Below are 19,555 nucleotides of genomic sequence, written 5' to 3'. Positions count from 1 at the left end.
ATAGAATAAATACAGATAACTGGGTGATAATAAATGGCATCTGGATACATTTCCCAAAGCTTTTAATTTGGCCGGTAAGCTACAGGGCCATTGGTCCTATTTTTTAAACCTCTGGCAGTTCACCGCTTACCTTTGTACCATTTCAAGCTGTTCACTGGACTTGAACTGCTTGAATTTCAATACAAAACTGGAAAAATTGGGGTGTTCTAAAACTTTTGACCGGTTGTGTATGTGCAAATGTCATGAGGTTTAGTTTAGCTACTTTCCACTGTGTTCCTGATATACATGACCTCAAATGACCAAAGTATCAGAAGTATCGATATTTTGTTTTGTGAACTGATTCTAGAGTATAAAGATCTGGTATCGGATATGTCGATATTTCAGTATTGATCCACACATCACTCAATGAACAGATCCTTCCATAACATCCTTCTATGCTACACAGCACTATTCACTTTTAAATACCCAAAAATATTGACTATATTGATGTAGTTTCAACCTCTCTTGTAATTTGTCATCTATCTTTACTAATCGAGCATGCATTCTTTCTCTCGGCTCCTTTTTAAAGAGAGCTTTAGAATAAACACAAGAACGTAGTTATTTTTAAAATTTGCATTTTCTTCTGCCTTTTAACACTAAAGACTCACACAACCTGGGACCTAATTATAGACTGTTCTTAATGTGGAAAGCACTCATAATATTACAAGATACAAGGTGTTTATTAATCATAAAGGCAACTTTTCTATTTCAAAGTCAATGTTAACTGTTCAAATATTAATCAGCTGCTGTTGTCTTCTGCCTCCAGTCAGGGTTAATGTTTTTATTATTGAACAAGGACCATGATCTTCAGTGCTTTGAGTGTCGAAAATATAATTATGGAAACTTGACTTCATATGTGTGTGCAACTCTTAAATAAATAACAGAACAGTAGGATATCAATGCCAGACTACCTCTACGTTTTTATATTTCTTTGTTACTTGTCACTTCTTTAAAAAGTAACCTATTACTTTACTTGTACTGCGTTTCCATTATTTGGAACCGGCTCGACTTGACTCGGGTATCAGGTCCTATTCCTGGAGACTGTTTCCATTACAGGATACTATCGACTTTAGAGTACCTGGACATCATAGCGATGCGGTGAGTTACTTCCGTGTCGTCTGCTCAGAGAGTTGCTGATAAACTCGCTTGTTGCGTGTTGTCTCGTCAAGCTCATGCTGAATTTTTACGTTGGCCACCAAAGACTGAATCTTGACCGACTGTGATGTAGTTTTCCGGGATGTTATCATGTGGATTAACCTACCGCTATATTTACTGTACAGTTCCGCATCTGTTTTTTGTAAAACAGTGGGTCACAGAGACAACTCTCTGACCAATCAGTGGTCTGCAGTGTTCACACGTCACATTTTAGTATCTGGTCCCCCGTCTTGGAACCTTGGCGGAGGTGATACCAAAAAATTTGTACCAGGTACCAGATTCCAGGTCCTTTCTTGTAATGGAAATGCAAAAAGGTCGAGTCGAGTTGAGCCGGTATCATACAGTGGAAATGCGGCATTAGTTACCCTCTATGGAAAGTAAATTTTTACCTCCGCCGAGGAGGTTATGTTTTTGCCAGGGTTTGTCTGTTTGTTTGTTTGTTTGTTTGTTTGTCTGTCCGTTAGTGTGCAACATAATTCAAAAAGTTATGGACAGATTTGGATGAAATTTTCAGGGTTTGTTGGAAATGGGATAAGGAAGAAATGATTAAATTTTGGTGGTGATCGGGGGTGGGGGGGCCCACGGGGGGGGCCACTGATCAGCCTTGGCGGAGGTCTGCGCTCTCCGAGTGCTTCTAGTTACATTAGTCGTTACTTTTATGTTGCTCGACTTTAGGCAAAACCACATATCTGTTCTTAAATGTGTAGGGCTACATAAAGTTCTACTCTGGAGGACATAACAGGTATTTCATTTGTGCTCTTTGTTATGAAAAATGCCACAAAACATGACATTTCACAGGGAAACACTGGACTTAACACGAGGCTCAGGCTTCAACACGACCACTAAGCCTTATCAAACAATATATATAGGTGAACACAAAATACATCAGGGCTTGTTGTCTGCTGCTAACGATATCTTGCTAATTATCTTTCTGAAAGTGGGAGACTCGACAGTAGTGATGGGCAACATTTCTGTGACAATGAACGAAGCGACAAGTTTTTCCAAATCTTGTTTAGTTACCTGGTGAAACTGAAGTTTGAGCTGCTTATTTGGACTATGGATCATTTCCCCAGCGATCTTGGGTTATAAGCTTCCCATTAGCATGTTTTCTATTCAAATGCTTGGTGAGGTTAGCAGTTGAGTTCACAGCAGTGGACAACAGTTTTTCGCCAGGGCACAGTCACACTCACACTCACATTCCTCCCTTTACTTTCGATGAGTTGAAAGTAATGGGACTACCTCCATCCTTCCAAAGTCCTGGGTTGGTCTTTTCCATGCATGGATCCCCCAATTTAAATAGAACCGCATGGGGATCATTCATGTTACATGGTCCACACATGCACAGCTGATGCCCATCACTGACTTACATTGGTATCACTTCTGTGGGCCCATCACATGATACCATGTTGAGCCACTTTATGCAATAAATTCCCATTATGTAATAAAAGTTCAAAATGTAATAAGAATGTCACATCATCTTGTAATAAAGCCGCATTATGTAATAAACTGACACATTTTGCAATAAACTATGTCAATGCATTATATAGTAAATTTTTTCACATTATGTAGTAAGTTATTACAATTTCAGAAATTTAATTTGCCATTTTCTACTTGTGTGTGCATGTTGGAGTGTGTGTACTAATTGCGAATGCAATGGTAATAGTTAGGCTATCATTACCACTACTACAACTACTAATCTGCAGGGCTACTTCAATTAAAGAGGGGAAACAAATCTACTTGAGTGTCGTTATTACGTAATGAACCAAGGTATTACATTTTCCTGAAAATAAAAATGTGTCAAGTGCATTTTTTTAATACATTTCTCAAATTGTAATAACTTACTACATATGCGAAAAAATTTACTACATAATGCATTGAGGTAGTTTATTACAAAATGCGTCAGTTTATTACATAATGCTTCTTTATTACAAGATGACGTGACATTCTTATTACATTTTGAACTTTTATGACATAATGGAATTTATTACATAATGTGGCTCAACATACCATCACAGATTTGAGGTAAGGAGCAGGGCCTTGCATGGCAGGCTGGTCATGAAAACAACTTGCCGACTTTTGTTGTCTTTTGTAGTTTTACCTAAAAATTGAAATCGAAAACTGAGTTTTTAGAGGAAAAAATCTGGATTTTATTTTTGGCCAAAATCATGCAGCCCTACATACTTCTGTGTGACTGCAAACACCTTTACAGTGCAGATCGCATGGTTTTATTTACGATGTAATAAAACTCTAGGAACAACAGAACAACTTAAGTGTCCCCCATCCTGGTGCATTGTGTCGCACAAATGCCAACGCAGGCTTTCCAGTCACTGTTTATAGTGTCATGGTGCTTTTTTGGCTTTAAGCTTTGTCTTACTGCCACCTACTGGACTGGAGGTGTGGTACAGTTTCTTTTACCACTCCCACATATGACATCAGACTGATTTGAATATATTTTCTGCAAATTTGCAACAGATTACCAAGAATTCTTTTTTACCCAGGTCAATAAATGTTAGCTGGAAAAGGGGATAATACTGTCAGTTGAATGATATATGACTGTTTAGTAAGAAATTTCACTCATTTTGAGTATATATGTTTATTTTTACAACACAATCACTCCATTGGCAAAAATGTAACTGATTTTAACTTCATTCCATTCAACAAAATTATAGGAAGCACGGAAAAAGAAATAGCAAACAAAGCTGTCTGTCTCCAACTAGTTAACTAGAAAGTAATTGAATTAACGCTGTTTTTCAACCGTGGGGTCAGAACCCCACATAGGGTCGCCTGAAATGTCTAGTAATTGATAAAAAATAAATAAAAATGGTGAGTTGAGAGAGACAATCCCAATACATAAAAGACATGACAAACTGTGAAGCTGAAACTGAAGCACTGTGGTTCTGTTTATCTTTCAAATGTTCATTGTGGTCGGTTTCAGATGCTGCAGCTCTTTCATAATTCGTAGTTTGAGTTCTTGTTTGTTCAGTATTAATTGCCAGCCTTGTAAATCCAAGCTGGACTGACTGTGCATATCCTGACCAAGGAAAATCAAATTCTCACTTTGTGCAGTAATCTACACCTGGCTTTTCTGCCTCTGTCCATAATAATATACATTATATAGACTAAATGTCCTCTAGAATTAATGTTTATTTGCAACATAGTATAGCAACATATTACGTGATCAAACACCACTTAATTTTAGCAAAAAAAAAAAAAAAAAAAAGTCTCAGTTTGAATGTCTGGGGTCACCAGAAATTTGTGATGTTAAAATGGGGTCAGGAGACAAAAAAAGGTTGGGAAATAGTAATAGCAAATAAAGCTGTCTGTTCCCAACCAGTTAACTAGAAATTAATTGAATTAACTCTGTGTTTTTCAACCATGGAGTCAGGACCCCACGTGGGGTCACCTGAAATTTCTAGTAATTGATAAAAAAAAAAAAAACACAAAAAAACTTAATAAAATATATATGGTGAGTTGACAGAGACAATCATAATACATAAAAAACATGACACACTATGAAGCTGAAACTGAAGCACTGCGGTTCTATTTATCTGTCAAATGTTCATTGTGGTCAGTTTAAGATGCTGCAGCTCTTTCATAATTCCTATTTTTTTTCAGATTTCTTGTTTGTTCAGTATTAATTGTCAGCCTTGGAAATCCAAGCTGGACTGACTGTACATATCCTGACCAAGGAAAATAAAGTTCTCACTTTGTGCAGTAATCTACACCTGGCTTTTCTGCTTCCATCCATAATAATATATATTATATAGACTAAATGTCGTCTAAAATTAACGTTTATTTCCAACATAGTTTAGAAAACTATTACATGATCAAAAACAAATTAATTTCAGAAAAAAAAAAGAAAGTCTCAGTTTTGAATGTCTGGGGTCACCAGAAATTTGTGATGTTAAAATGGGGTCAGGAGACAAAAAAAGGTTGGGAAACACTGGATTAACAGATTAAGTGGTACATGTATGGGATAAAAAAATAAACAAAGTAAGTGAGAAGATCTGTTCAAAAGCCAAGGGTCATAAGTTACATGTATTACCTTCTCATACACATTAGTGCTTGAAGAAATAACATATTGTTGCTCAACCACTGCTAAATGGATTGTTTCATGCTTGATGCTGGACTGGTAGAGCAGATAAAGCCAATGCTTAACTTAAAGAATTGCAGGTGGGGGGTCCTATCATTATATCAAACCACAACGGACCGACCCCAAATCAGATACATCAGATAATGGATCAGTCTAGTCCAGTAGAAATCAGTTTAAATGGGAGCCAGACTGCCAGATGGGCATGATTTCGAGGATACCTGAAGGTCTTTGTAACGGAGTTCTATTTTCACATGCACTTAAACATACCCTCTTCAGAATTTCATCATAAAATAGTATGAAATAGTCAACTGATTAAAGGCTTTTAGGGTTTTTGTTTTTTTTTTTTCGTGCTCTCTAAAGAGTACCATCTCTATACTTATTTGAAGAACTGCATATTCTTTTTTTTTTTTTTTTTTTTTTTGGTCTGCTTAACTGTGTCTCGACCAATACTTTTTTGATCTGATATGTTGAAAACAGCAGCTGGAAAAGGCTTTTAGGCTGAATAGCTGAATGATTGAAATAACTGAATAGCCCTCGAAATAGAGTTTTTTCGGAACCACAGGACCACGAACGGAGGGGTAGGAGAAATTTCCCATAATTATGTTTGAATCATTGGCAAGGTGGAGGTAAACAAAGCCAAAAAGTGCAGCAGTGTGATGAAAGACACACAAAAATGTACGGATTTTCTTTGTAAACATCAGTTGAGTTTAATGCCGTTTCAATGTGTTATAGATCGCATTTTTGCGGTTTATAGTTGATAGACGCAAAAAGATGCCCAAAGCCCATGGAACGGAGATGGTTACAGCTACTGACGGCATGGGGGATACGTTCGGAAACAAAGTTGTCACATCTGTTAATAGCAGCATCGATGACTGTTTATGACGTAATAGGTCATGAAGGGTTCTCCCATTTCATAAGGGTAAGGGGGGAATTGGGATTGTTTTCTGAAGTTAATTTTTAAATGTATATCAGGGTAGAGACTGCGATCTGGGAGGATCGGCGATTCTACCAGTAGAGACTCCGATCGTAGTCTCTACCAGTAGAAACTCCGATCAGAGTCTCTACTGGTAGAAACTCCGATCCTGCCAGTAGAAACTCCGATCGGGTTAGGGTTAGGGTCAGAGACTCTGATCGGAGTTTCTACTGGTAGAGACTACGATCGGAGTCTCTACTGGTAGAATCGCCGATCCTACCAGATCGCAGTCTCTACCCTGACATGTATAAACAACTTAGCACCTGAACCACTCCGTCGATTTTTTGAGAGACAAAACAGTACCAGAATCACCAGAAGATCCTCAAACCTAAATTACAAAATCCCATTCTGCGGGACAACTTTCGGACAGTCATCCTTCTCCTTTAACCCTTTCATGCATGAATTATGAGAGTTTTTCCTGAGTGTTTTTATTCCTCTTTAGGCATTAAAAAAACAATGCGATTAAAAAAAAAAAAAAAAAAAATGAACCTGTGTTTCATGGAGTTGCACCTGGACACAAGGCGTTTAATTGTTGAAGCAAAGAAACATATATTTACTGATATACTGTGTGAAATCTATGAAATAAAAACATTTTTAATGCTGCTAATCTGATGTTTTCTTACATTTTATCATACTCTAATACTAGTCAATACTCACTTCATGGAGATAATATACAGAAAAACAACTTTTGTTTAAAAAAAAAAAAAAAATCATTACAGTCTAATAACAAGCATTTGATTTCCACTCAAACATGTTACTGCAGATCAGGTTTATCAAGAACAGCAAAGTTACAGTAATGGTATGAATGGCAGAGTGTGAGATGATGCATGAGCGTCCAATGTGTTGACTGATATGGAACTAAAACAACAAAATCCATGAATAAACAAGAGAATTTCTGTAGAATAGCTGTCCACTGTAGTGACCAGTATGCATGAAAGGGTTAAGAGTTTTAAACTCTGGAACTCACTGCCATCAGAAATAACATCCATCTCAGAGTTTAAGATGTTCACCACCAGAACCAAAACCACCAGAACCAAAAGCTTTATTTTTCTGCGCATATTCAGCAGCTTGTTAGAAAACTAAAATTAAAACTTGGCTTCTTCTTTTAAATTAAATCCTGTCTGTCCTTCGAATCAAGGAGGAGACTGGTGTAATGGCAAAATTACTTATATCCATATATATTCATATATTTCATATATTTCATATATCATATAGGTATTTCAGATATATTAATGTCACTGTGTATTATAGAGCAGTTTGGCTCTTTTGTGTTGTGTCCAGAGTAGAAGGCCAAACCAACATTTCTCACAGGGGTCTTATCTCTAAGTTCCTGACACTAACCAAAACATGTTCCACACATCATAATTTTCTCATGGGAGACAGAAGACTACAGGATGATTTTGTATTTTTGGGTTCAGACCGTCTCAGTCTTTTGTCTGAGGGGTATCTCTTTCTATGGAGCTCCAAATAAAGGGATTTCTTTGACACTGAATGTTTGAACTTATCCTTCTTTATTATAGACGAATTAGTAGAGTAATATTTTTTCCATAACACTGGTTTCAGCTACATTTCTGTCTGTGTTGGACTATGGTGATGTCTTGTACATGCATCCCTCCACCCATAGTTTACGGTCACTGGACACTGTGTATCATGGAGCTCTGAGTTTCATCACCAGTTTTAAATCTCTTACCCATCACTGTCTGCTTTATGATTGTGTAGGATGGTCTTCTTTGTCGGCTCGCAGACTGAGTCACTGGCGTATTTTAATTTATAAGTCTATTCTAGGTCTGCTCCCATCCTACCTTCTGACTTACATCAGTCGGAGAACCACAGACGCTTATAATCTGCGTTCTCAGGATCTTTTCTTGTTGTCTGTTCCTAAAGTTAGAACTGAACAGGGGGAAAAGGCCTTCAGGTTTGCGGCCCCATTCACATGGAATGAACTACAAAAAGACCTGAAACTTAAGGATCTGGTTTCGTTGGACACTTTTAAGAGGACGTTGTACGACTTAGAGAGGGAGACATCTGGCTGCAGATGTTTTACCTGACGCACTTTTGTCTACATTTCATGAGCACTTTTGCAAAGTTGACTTTGGAAGGTTTGACTTGCCTATGTGCTTTTTATGTATTCGTTTTATGTATGGAAGTCTGTCTGTAACTATTTAATGTACTGCTGCCCGTCTGGGCCAGGACACTCTTGAAAAAAGAGATTTTTAATCTCAGTGAGGTTTTCCTGGTTAAATAAAGGTAAAATAAAAACAAATAAAATAAAAAAATAAATGTATTTTATCACTTATGGGCTACCATAGATAGTCTTGTGAGAGCTTCTAGCGGCATTTGTTGTCAACAGTTGTCAACCTAGCCAACCGCGAATTACCTGGGGAAATATGAACGTTACTCACTTAGTTGAAGCATACCAAGTGACACCAACTGGACGGAAAATATGTCATCACCCAGTTCCAGTCATGTCTGTCTCAGAACGTGCTGCCATCTGATGTCATTACTCAACTAGACATGCTGAGGAGTTTACAAAATACCTGGGAGATGAGAGAAACAACCGAGTCGCCAAAATTTAAAAATGTCTATTGAGGCAACAAGATTTATTCAAGAAAACAAGCAAAGACAATGAAGCAGCAGTCGAAGTGGTGAGTGACATGATTGCAAGGGCCGGAAAGCCATTCAAAGAAGGAGAGTTCATGAAAAAGTGCATGTTAATAGCTGCAAGTAAAGTAAAGTAAAGAAACCCTTCTTAGCTTACCTAAGCTATTGTCGTCATGCGGCATCCGTCGTCGTCATCGTCGTCTGTCGTTGTTTGTTGTCGGTTACAAAAATTTCAGTTGTCTTCTCCTCCAAAACTACAATTCCAGTTGACTTCAAACTTGGTATACAGCTTCTGTATGATGATGTCAACAAAAGTTAGTGAAATTATTTGGATCCAGATCTGATTCTGGATTTGGTGCAACTTTGAAAAATTTCCCCATTATAAGAGATAGGAAGTGGATGGATGCAATAACTCAGTAAATATAAATGATATCCAGTGTAAATTTCTACAGTCCAGCCCTGATGGGGAGATGACCAAAACATAATGTCCACATGCTGATCAGGATCTTCTTCTGGATCCAGGAACTTACGGAAAATTTAACATGGGCTCTTATGGGGAAAAATTTTCAATTGTCTTTTTCTCCGAAACTCCAGTTCTGATTGACTTCAAACTTGGTATACAGCTTCTGTATGATGATGTCAACAAAAGTTAATGAAATTATTTGGATCCGGATCTGATTCTGGATTTGGTGCGACTTTGACAAATTTTCCTAGTATAACAGATAGGAAGTGGCTCGATACAATAAATCAGTAAGTATCAATAATATCAAGTTGGAATTTGAGTATTTTACAGATCTGATTGGAATATGACCAAAACATGGGTTATTTCTGTAATAGAATAAATACACAGAACTGGGTGATAATACATTTCCCAAAGCTTTTAAATTGGCCGGTAAGCTACAGGGCCATTGGTCCTATTTTTTGTGGAATACATAATGTGGCCCAGCTTGACCCAGACCACAGGTGTCAAACATGCGGCCCGGGGGCCAAATCCGGCTCGCCAAAGGGTCCAGTCCGGCCCTTGGAATGAAGTTGTGAAATGCAAAAATTACACTAAGATATGAACAATCCTTTTAGTTCAGGTTCCACATTCAGACCAATTCAATCTCAAGTGGGCAGGACCAGTAAAATACTATCATAATAACATAAAAATAATGACAACTTCAAATGTTTCTCTTTGTAAATGTAAATATTTTCATGTATTTACACTAAAACAAAGTATAATTTTGCAAAAAAAAAAAAAAAGTGAATAACCTAAACAAATATGAACAACCTGAATTGTCTTAAGAGAAGTACAATTTTAACAATATTCTTCCTGTTACTCCATTTTTGTGTGTTTGTAGATCCACTATGATCTGTAAGTTATAATGTACATGTGTAAATGATAAACTGAGGCAGAATAATGTTAAAATTATACTTATTTTTTCAGTTTCTTCATGTTATTCACATCTTCTGAAAGGACAGTGTGTAGATGTAAACCTTTTCATAATGTAAATTAACTTTTTTTCGCTCTAAAACATAGAGAAAAGTTTGGAGTTGACAGTATTTATATATTATTATGTTCTTATTTTACTGCTTCGGCCCACTTCAGATCAAACTTAGCTGAATGTGGCCCCTGAACTAAAATGAGTTTGACACCCCAGACCCAGACTCTACCTCCAGTGGCTCCCAGGTAGGTTGAGTTTGAGACCCCTGCTCTATATGCATCACATCAGCTGCAAACTTGTAACTATGTTCTATTGCATTGTCCCTGTCAAATAAATAAAATAAAATAAAATAAAATAAAATAAAATAAAATAAAATAAAATAAAATAAAATTGGGCCTTAGTCTACTTGAACCAAAAACAGTTTTTAACAGAACATTCATTTCAGTAGTTTTGATTCACACATCTTTTCTACAAATATTCTACTGGAAAATAAAAAAAAGAACCAAAAAATCACCCTGTGTGATCTAAACCTGTGTTATAAAGCACGAAGTGGTGGCTCTGCTTGTAGGAGGACATGCAGGGGTGGCCACAGACAGACCCAGCAGCTGTTTGTACATTTTAAAGAACATTCCCACTGAACAACAGCTGCCTCACAGGTTATGCAAAGTCATCCCTTAGCCCTTAGGCAGTCACTCAGTGGTAAATGTGTTTACTGACTAGAAGCACCCAGGGGTTCACGTGTGCACCCTGGGTGTCCCATGTTATGACGATAGTGAATTTATATTTATGGCCTCAGGACAGTAGCAGTTTGGGCTGCGAGTCCCCCTGCCCTCCAAACACCAGTATGATCTGGTAGACATGAGGGTTCTGCTCATATGACTCGGTTTGTTGATGAGAAGGAACAACTTTGTCATATTTTAAATTCAATTAAAATATGAATTTAAAGATTGATCACAAGTAAAATAATAGCATAATAACCTACAAAAAATAATGAGTCCATATTTTCTTCTCGCTTTCATGTGACAAAAAAAAAACAAACTTACATTATGCCTATAAATAATGACGTCTTCAAATTTTTGTCTTTGTTTTTGTGCAAAAAATAACATTAAATTATGAAAATATTTACATTTACAAACTATCCTGTAACGATAAAATGTGAATAAGTTGAATAAATATGAAAAACCTGAAGTATCTGAAGAAAATTAAGCACAATTTTAACAATTTTCTGCCTGTTACTAAATGTTTAATGTCTTTGTAGATCCGATCCATAACACTGGGTTACAAAAAAAATGTTTTTTGCAAGTTGTCTAGGTTTTTTTCAACTGAATTAGGACCATTTTGCACCACTAAATCCAAAAATGACATCTGTTTTTCTCAATCAGGTCAGGTTTTTTTGCTTATTTGATTTTGAAAAATGTGATCTTCTCACAAAATATAATAATTAATACCAAAATAAGATTGGTAAGCACACTTTATGAAACTTATGACTTGATTCCTGTTAGGTACAATGGTGTATTCAGCGCAGATGTAGCAGAATACGTCAGGCTTATTTTTGCAAGATCTTCTAGTCGAAGCCATTTCATTCACCTGTAATATTTAAAAAAAACTTTAATCATAAATTGGCAAAAGTAAAATCTTCAGAACTCGTTTATTGCAAGAAATATGAAAGAATTTTGTATCATATGATGTGAAAATGCCCATAAATGTAAGCAAAAATGTTAAAAAGCCAATATGTAGCATAGTTCAGAAAGTTGACCTGATTGAGCAAAATTAATGTGATTTTTGGATTCAGCACACCAAAATTATCCTAAATCAGCTCAAAAAACTTAAACAATAAATTTGTTGTTGACCAGTGTAATGCACATGTAGAAATGGTAAGTAGAGACATAATATTGTTAAAATTGCACTTATTTTTCTCAAGAAATTTCATTTTTTTCAGGTTATTCTCATCTCTTTTTTTTGGACAGTTTATAAAAGTAAGTATTTTCATAATTTAATGGGGTTTTTTTGCACTAAACAAAGACACAAATTTGGAGTTGTCATTATTTATTGGTTATTTTGCTATTATTTTACTGGTCCGGCCCACTGGAGATCAAATCGGGCTGAATTTGGACCCTGAAAGAAAATGAGTTTGAGACCCCTGCTGTAGAATATCAAGGGGAGCCTCATATACTTTCTGAAGTTTCCCTTGGCAAAGCAAATTTGTTCAGCACAAAAAGGAAGACTACTACACTACCATTCTGTTGTTATGATGCTGGACAAGATCAGTTAAAAGTTAAAAAAAAAAAAAAAAGTGTGGTACATGCACATGTGTTCTGCGTGCACAGACTTGCACTGATCCTGTTACATCCACAGAACCAACAGTTAACTAAGATGTGCAGTGGGAAACATTTTAATTGCTTTACATTTACTGTAGAACAAAAGATGATTCCACATAATGAATAAACCCAGACATGCCACATGAAAATAAAAAAAATAAATGATGAACTACATTCTTTAAACCATAGAAACCAGTGTACATAGTTACAACCATGCACAACACAGATACATAACCACAATTACAAAAGCGTAAACAATAGGACTTTATAGTAGCTGGTGCACAAACCAGGACAGACATTTTTTAATGTTCTCATCACAGTAGAACAGCTGGAGCCACCAAATGTGCACAATCTCCTCAACACTATTTCTTTCCATTTGTTTTGTAATGTTCTTGTGAGATCACACTCCAAAGTTACCTGCAAATGCTGACTCTGGCAAATGTGTATTATTGCACATCTGTGATCTGCTGAAATGTCCTTTAAAGCAGAAAATGCAACACAAACTTCAAACTTTATGACTTTGCACTTTATTTTGCATTACAGTATGAACGGTTCCATAAACTGGATAAAGTGTTTTTTTGTTTTTTTCTTGGTTTGGTTGGAAGAAATTTACAGTGACCTTTATAGATAAACCTGGACCCCTAAGGCCTAGACCCATTAATACAGTGGTTTCCAACCTTTTTTGGCTTGTGACCCCATTTTAACATCACAAACTCTGGTGACACCAGATTATTCAAAAGAGTCGTTTTTTTTTTTTTTTTTTTCTAAAATTAATTTGTTTTTGATCATGTAATAGTTTGCAATACTATGTTGCAAATAAACATTCATTTTAGATGTCATTTAGTCTATATAATGTATATTATTATGGACGGAGGCAGTAAAGCCAGGCGTAGATTACTGCACAAAGGGAGACTTTTATTTTCCTTGGTCAGTCCAGCTTGGATTTCCAAGGCTGACAGTTAATACTGAACAAACAAGAACTCAAACTATGAATTATGAAAGAGCTGCAGCATCTGAAACTGACCACAATGAACATTTCACAGATAAACAGAACCACAGTGCTTCAGTTTCAGACTCACAGTGTGTCATGTCTTTCATGGATTGTGATTGTCTCTGTCAACTCACCATATATTTTCTATTAGTAAGTTTTGTTTTTTTTTTTATCAATTTCTAGAAATTTCAGGTGTCCCCACTTGAACTCCAGGCGACCCCACATGGGGTCCCGACCGCAAGGTTGAAAAACACTGGCCTAGGCCTATCTGTGGGTAAAATTTGGTAAAGATGGTTGGAATAGTTTTCCCGTAAACTTGCTAACAAATAAACAAACAAACATGCAAACAAACAAACACACAAAGCAAAGTGATCACAATACCCCTGGTGGAGGTAATCAACACCATATTTACATTCATCGCTGTGTTTATGGCATGACTTCTCGTGTCATCTCGTGATAATAAATAAACAAGTCATCGCTTTTGTGATTAAATGGAAAAACCGACATTACGCACTTCTGTTTTTTCAACATTTAGTAATAAATATTGGTGAAGTTTTGTGCAGATGTGACTAGTGTCGTCTGCGGAGGAGATTAACTCTGAACGCAGCAGCCTCATCCCAATAACCATTCAGTGATACCAAGCTCTAGTCACAGTGCGGCATTGTGGGAAACTTACAGTGTGTGGGTGTATGCAGGTGACCTGCACAAAGGGAGAATTTTATTTCCCAGGTCAGGATATGTACAGTCAGTCCAGCTTGGATTTACAAGGCTGACAATTAATACTGAACAAACAAGAACTCAAACTATGAATTATGAAAGAGCTGCAGCATCTGAAACTGACCACAATGAACATTTGACAGATAAACAGAACCACAGTGCTTCAGTTTCAGACTCACAGTTTGTCATGTCTTTTATGGACTGGGATTGTCTCTGTCAACTCACCATATATTTTTTATTAGTACGTATTTTTGTTGTTTTTTTTATCAATTACTATACATTTCAGATGACCCCATTTGAATTCGAGGCGACCCCACGTGGGGTCCTGACCCCAAGGTTGAAAAACATTAAATTAATAGTTCACAATGTGTGGATGTCTGTCTATCTAATTTTATGTATTTAGCGCCACATCATAACAAAAGGTATCCCATGACACTTTATATTTATACATCTATACACCTACATCTATAAAAAAAATCCTTCATTCCCTCCACAATAACTATTCTGAATAATCTAAACTGAACACTTTGCTGTTTTTAACTGCACCCCTCCTCTTTGTCAGCATGATTGCACCTAAATGCTGTTTTAATGTGTTTTGTTTAAATGCTTGTGTTTTTAGTGTGTTGCTGTATACAAGCCTATCTATCTATCTATCTATCTATCTATCTATCTATCTATCTATCTATCTATCTATCTATCTATCTATCTATCATCATCATCCATCCATCCATCCATCCATCCATCATCCATCCATCCATCCATCCATCCATCCATCCATCCATCCATCCATCCATCCATCCATCCATCCATCCATCCATCCATCCATCCATCCATCCATCCATCCATCCATCCATCCATCCATCCATCCATCGTCCCCTACAGAGGACAAAAATGCATTGCTGGGTCTCATCAGGAGGTTAACCCCCCCCCCCCCCCCCCCCCCACACACACACACACACACACACACACACACACACCTACACCTCATTTTCATACTTTTACTCATGTTTGTTTGCTTCAGGCTCGGTTGTATCGGTCGTGTTTCAAGCCCACACTTTCAAATGCAACTGTCCCCAGTCGTCTATGTGACCGACTTCTGATGCTACGACGTGTTGAAAATGTCATGTGATTGAGTCACGGGGCCGTTACCGTGGACCCCTAAGGGTTAAATAACACTGAAAGTCAGTAAAATAAATATTCCACACTCCTAAATCTATCAGAGAGCGCATACTGGACAGACATGTTTTGTCATTCAGGTTGGAGGGTGTTTTACTCTGAGGCGGTTGTGTCTGTGTGAATCCAGAAAAGATGCTTTGCTTGTCTGAACTCTTACACAGCTCAAACCAGAGTAACTAAGTACAGCATGTACCCTTAAGGCAGTGGTTTTCGACCTTGGGGTTGGGTACCCATATGGGGTCGCCTGGAATTCACATGGGGTCACCTGAAATTTCTAGTAATTGCTTAAAAAAAAATAAACAAAAAAACACCCAAAACAACTTACTAATAAAAAATCTATGGTGAGTTACGGAGACAATCCCAATCCATAAAAGACATGACAAACTGAAGCTGAAACTGAAGCACTGTGGTTCTGTTTATCGGTCAAATGTTCATTGTGGTCGGTTTCAGATGCTGCAGCTCTTTCATAATTCATTGTTTGAGTTCTTGTTTGTTCAGTATTAATTGTCAGCCTTGTAAATCCAAGCTGGACTGACTGTACCAAGGTTATGATCGTTAAAGAAAACTAACGAAATGATGAAAACTAGAATTGAAAAAACATTTTCGTTAACTGAAATAAATAAACACTACAATTAAAAGAAAAAAATAACTAACTGAAACTGTATTGTGTGCTTACAAAACTAATGAAAACAGAAAAAAAAACTGGATAAAATTCCCTTCGTTTTCATCTTTGTTAATGTTGGATTGATACGAAATCGATTTATTTCCCTCAAGCAATTTTAGCTAGCGGCATCATATGATATTTAACGGTCCGTCACTGCTTGTCACTTGTGGTTTAGAGTCGTCTTCTGGTCTCCACTCTACCTGGAAACATGGAGACTAAGGGTGTATTCACACCTACCACGTTTGGTCCGTTTAAAAAGGACCAGAGTTCATTTCCCCAGAAAGTCCAGACTATTTTTTTAGGTGTGAATACAAACATGCGAACTCTGATTCGAACCAACTTCTGGTGTGAATATAACCGACCTCGAACCGAACCAAACTAAGGAATCTTGCACCTTTTTGTGCTTGACGAGCCACCGTAGCCGCTGGAAGTAGCTGAGGTTTACGGGTGGTCAGAGCTGATAGCAGCAGCCATGAGCTGTGGACAGACGTGGAGCAATGAGGAAACTGAATGTGCCGTTGACATTTGGTCAGATGCCCGTATTATGAAACTGGCTCCGACTGAGCTTTTCTTGAGTTTTAATTTTATTTTCATAAATTTGTGTCTGTAAAAATACAATTTATATTCCGAAAATGATAACTGTGGGTAGGAGTACCACGATTATTTTCATCAACACCGGCCGTCTCTGATTCACCACGCCCCCGACTTTTCTATCCAATGCTAGCGCATTTCGTCACATGCATGCTTGTGTTCACGCATTTTGGTCCACTAGCAAAAAGTGCAATGTGAATGCAATCCGACCCAAATGAAAAAAAGAAAGTCCACATTTGATCCGAATCAAATAAGCGGACCAAAGGACTTTTCAGTTGTGAATACACCGTAAAGTTGGGAGTAAACAGCAGAGTCCTGTATGGGATTTATTTTAAATACGACGGCAAAGAAGATAAAAGATATAAAAAAAACTAAAACTAAACTAAAACTAAGCATTTAGAAAAAAATTAAAACTAATAAAAAACAGTAAACCTGCTCTAAAAACTAATTAAAACTAACTGAACTGAAGAAAAAAAAGTCAAAACTAAACTATAATGAAAAATCCAAAACGATTATAACCTTGGACTGTACATATCCTGACCAAGGGAAATCAAATTCTCACTTTGTACAGTAATCTACACCTGACTTTTCTGCCTCCATCCATAATAATATCCACTATATGGACTAAATGTCATCTAAAATTAACATTTATTTGCAATATAGTATGGCAAACTATTACATGATCAAAAACAAATTAATTTTCGCAAAAAAAAAAAAAAAAAAAGTTTTTTTATTTTGAATGTCTGGGGTCGCCAGAAATTTGTGTTGTTAAAATGGGGTCACGAGACAAAAAAGTTTGGAAACCACTGCCTTAAGGCACAGGTGTCGAACATGCGGCCCGGGGGCCAAATCCGGCCAAAGGGTCCAGTCCGGCCCCTGGGATGAATTTGTGAAATACAAAAATTACACCAAATATATTAATCATTAATAATTAATATTAATTTTAGTTCAGGTTCCCAATTTAATCTCAAGTGGGTCGGATCCGTAAAATGCTATCATAATAACCTCTAAATACTCACAACTCCAATTTTTTCACTCTGTAAATGTAAAAATTTTCATGTCTTTTTACTGTATTTACACTAAAACAAACTATCATGTCACAAAAACGCGAATAACCTGAACAAATATGAACATTTTGAAACATCTGAAGTACAAGTTTTCCAATATTCTGCCTGTTATTACATTTTTTTTGTATTTGTTAATCCACTGTGATCTGTAAGTTGTAATGTACATGTGTAAATGATAAACGGAAGGAGAATATTGTTAAAATTGCATTTAGTTTTCTTAAAAAATTTCAGTTTGTTCATAATATTAACATTATTTTAAAGGATAGTTGATAGATGTAAACATTTTCATCGCATCATTTTACTTTTTTCACTCTAAAACAGAGGAAAGTTTGGAGTTGACATTATTTACAGAGTGGGGAAGCAAAATTTACAACGAACATTTAGTTGTTTTTTCTCAGCAGGCACTACATCAATTGTTTTGAAACCAAACATATATTGATGTCATAATCATACCTAACACTATTATCCATACCTTTTCAGAAACTTCTGCCCATATGAGTAATCAGGAAAGCAAACGTCAAAGAGTGTGTGATTTGCTGAATGCACTCGTCACACCAAAGGAGATTTCAAAAATAGTTGGACTGTCCATAAAGACTGTTTATAATGGAAAGAAGACAATGACTATGAGCAAAACTATTATGAGAAAGTCCGGAAGTGGAGGAAGCAACAAAAAACGTACCAAAGCTTTTATTAAAGCTCTCAAATCCAAAATCCTAAAGGATCCAACCAAATCCATGAGAAAAATGGCAATTGAACTTGAGGTAGACAACAAGACCGTTAGAAATGCAGTAAAATATGATTTGAAGTTAAAATCTTACACAAGAACACCAAAACACTTGTTGACAACAGCAACAAATCCAACTTTAGCAATTTTTGGGAATCATGTTTATGGCCGCCTTCTAGCCCAGATCTAAACCCTCTGGATTCTGCTATTTGGGGCGTTTTAGAACATGCTACCAATAGAACATCACACAGCAATGTCAACTTTCTTAAAGATACTGTTAACCCTCCGGTATCCGGGTGCGCTTTTTAGGCACACTTTGCACTTCGTGTTAAAAAATTTCATATTGTTTTTCACAATTTAAATAAGGTTAGAATTCAAAAGTTGTTCATTTTTGCATGATCTTTAAAATTGTAGCCACCAACTAAAATTTGCACATTGGAAACAAAAGAAAATTACAAAACTAGCATCTGTCTCCCAAGTGTGCCTAAAACGCACTATTTCTTCCATTATAACCACTGTTTTTGATCCGAAAGCCATTAAGGCATAAATCCTACTTTTACTGATATCTGGGCTTCATTTGAGAGGTGAGGATCTAAATTAATTTACTGACGTTGTTAATGTTGCTGTTAATCATTGACATATGCCAGGCTGCAAAAATCAAATAATATTTAATCCAATTTTTATGTAGTATTTTGAAAAAAACCCAACATACTTTGTGTTTTTTTGCACCAAAAAATGTAGCGACATCATGATGAAAAGAGATCGTTTAAAGGGTTAAAAAAAAAACTAAAATGAATGATTCTTTGATATGTATGATTAGGGCTGACCTTGACTGACAAAAATAAAATCAAATTAGAGCAGAAAAATAAATCAATATATAATATCTAATACAGTCTACTCTCGTTAAACCGCCCGCCGTTATACCGCCATTTTCGCTCACCGCCGACCAAAACCATTGCACAAAAATCCCCAATGCATTATTCCATTAGCTACCGCCATTTCCGCCTATCGCCATCCGC

General features: G+C 36.6%; 1 long non-coding RNA gene across 1 annotated transcript; it reads right to left on the bottom strand.

The window, feature by feature from the left end:
• Positions 1–256: 256 nt before the first annotated feature.
• On the bottom strand, positions 257–19,293 carry LOC115432713 (uncharacterized). The gene is made up of 4 exons (XR_003937232.1): positions 19,282–19,293; positions 2,667–2,671; positions 1,001–1,006; positions 257–401 (listed from the first exon to the last, which is right to left on the bottom strand). It is a non-coding gene; the product is annotated as an uncharacterized LOC115432713 (long non-coding RNA).
• Positions 19,294–19,555: the final 262 nt, after the last annotated feature.

This window comes from Sphaeramia orbicularis, chromosome 14, assembly GCF_902148855.1.
Source record: "Sphaeramia orbicularis chromosome 14, fSphaOr1.1, whole genome shotgun sequence".
NCBI classification, from domain to species: domain Eukaryota; kingdom Metazoa; phylum Chordata; class Actinopteri; order Kurtiformes; family Apogonidae; genus Sphaeramia; species Sphaeramia orbicularis.
Note: the sequence above shows the minus strand (reverse complement) of the source record. Positions and strands in the feature narration are given on the sequence as shown.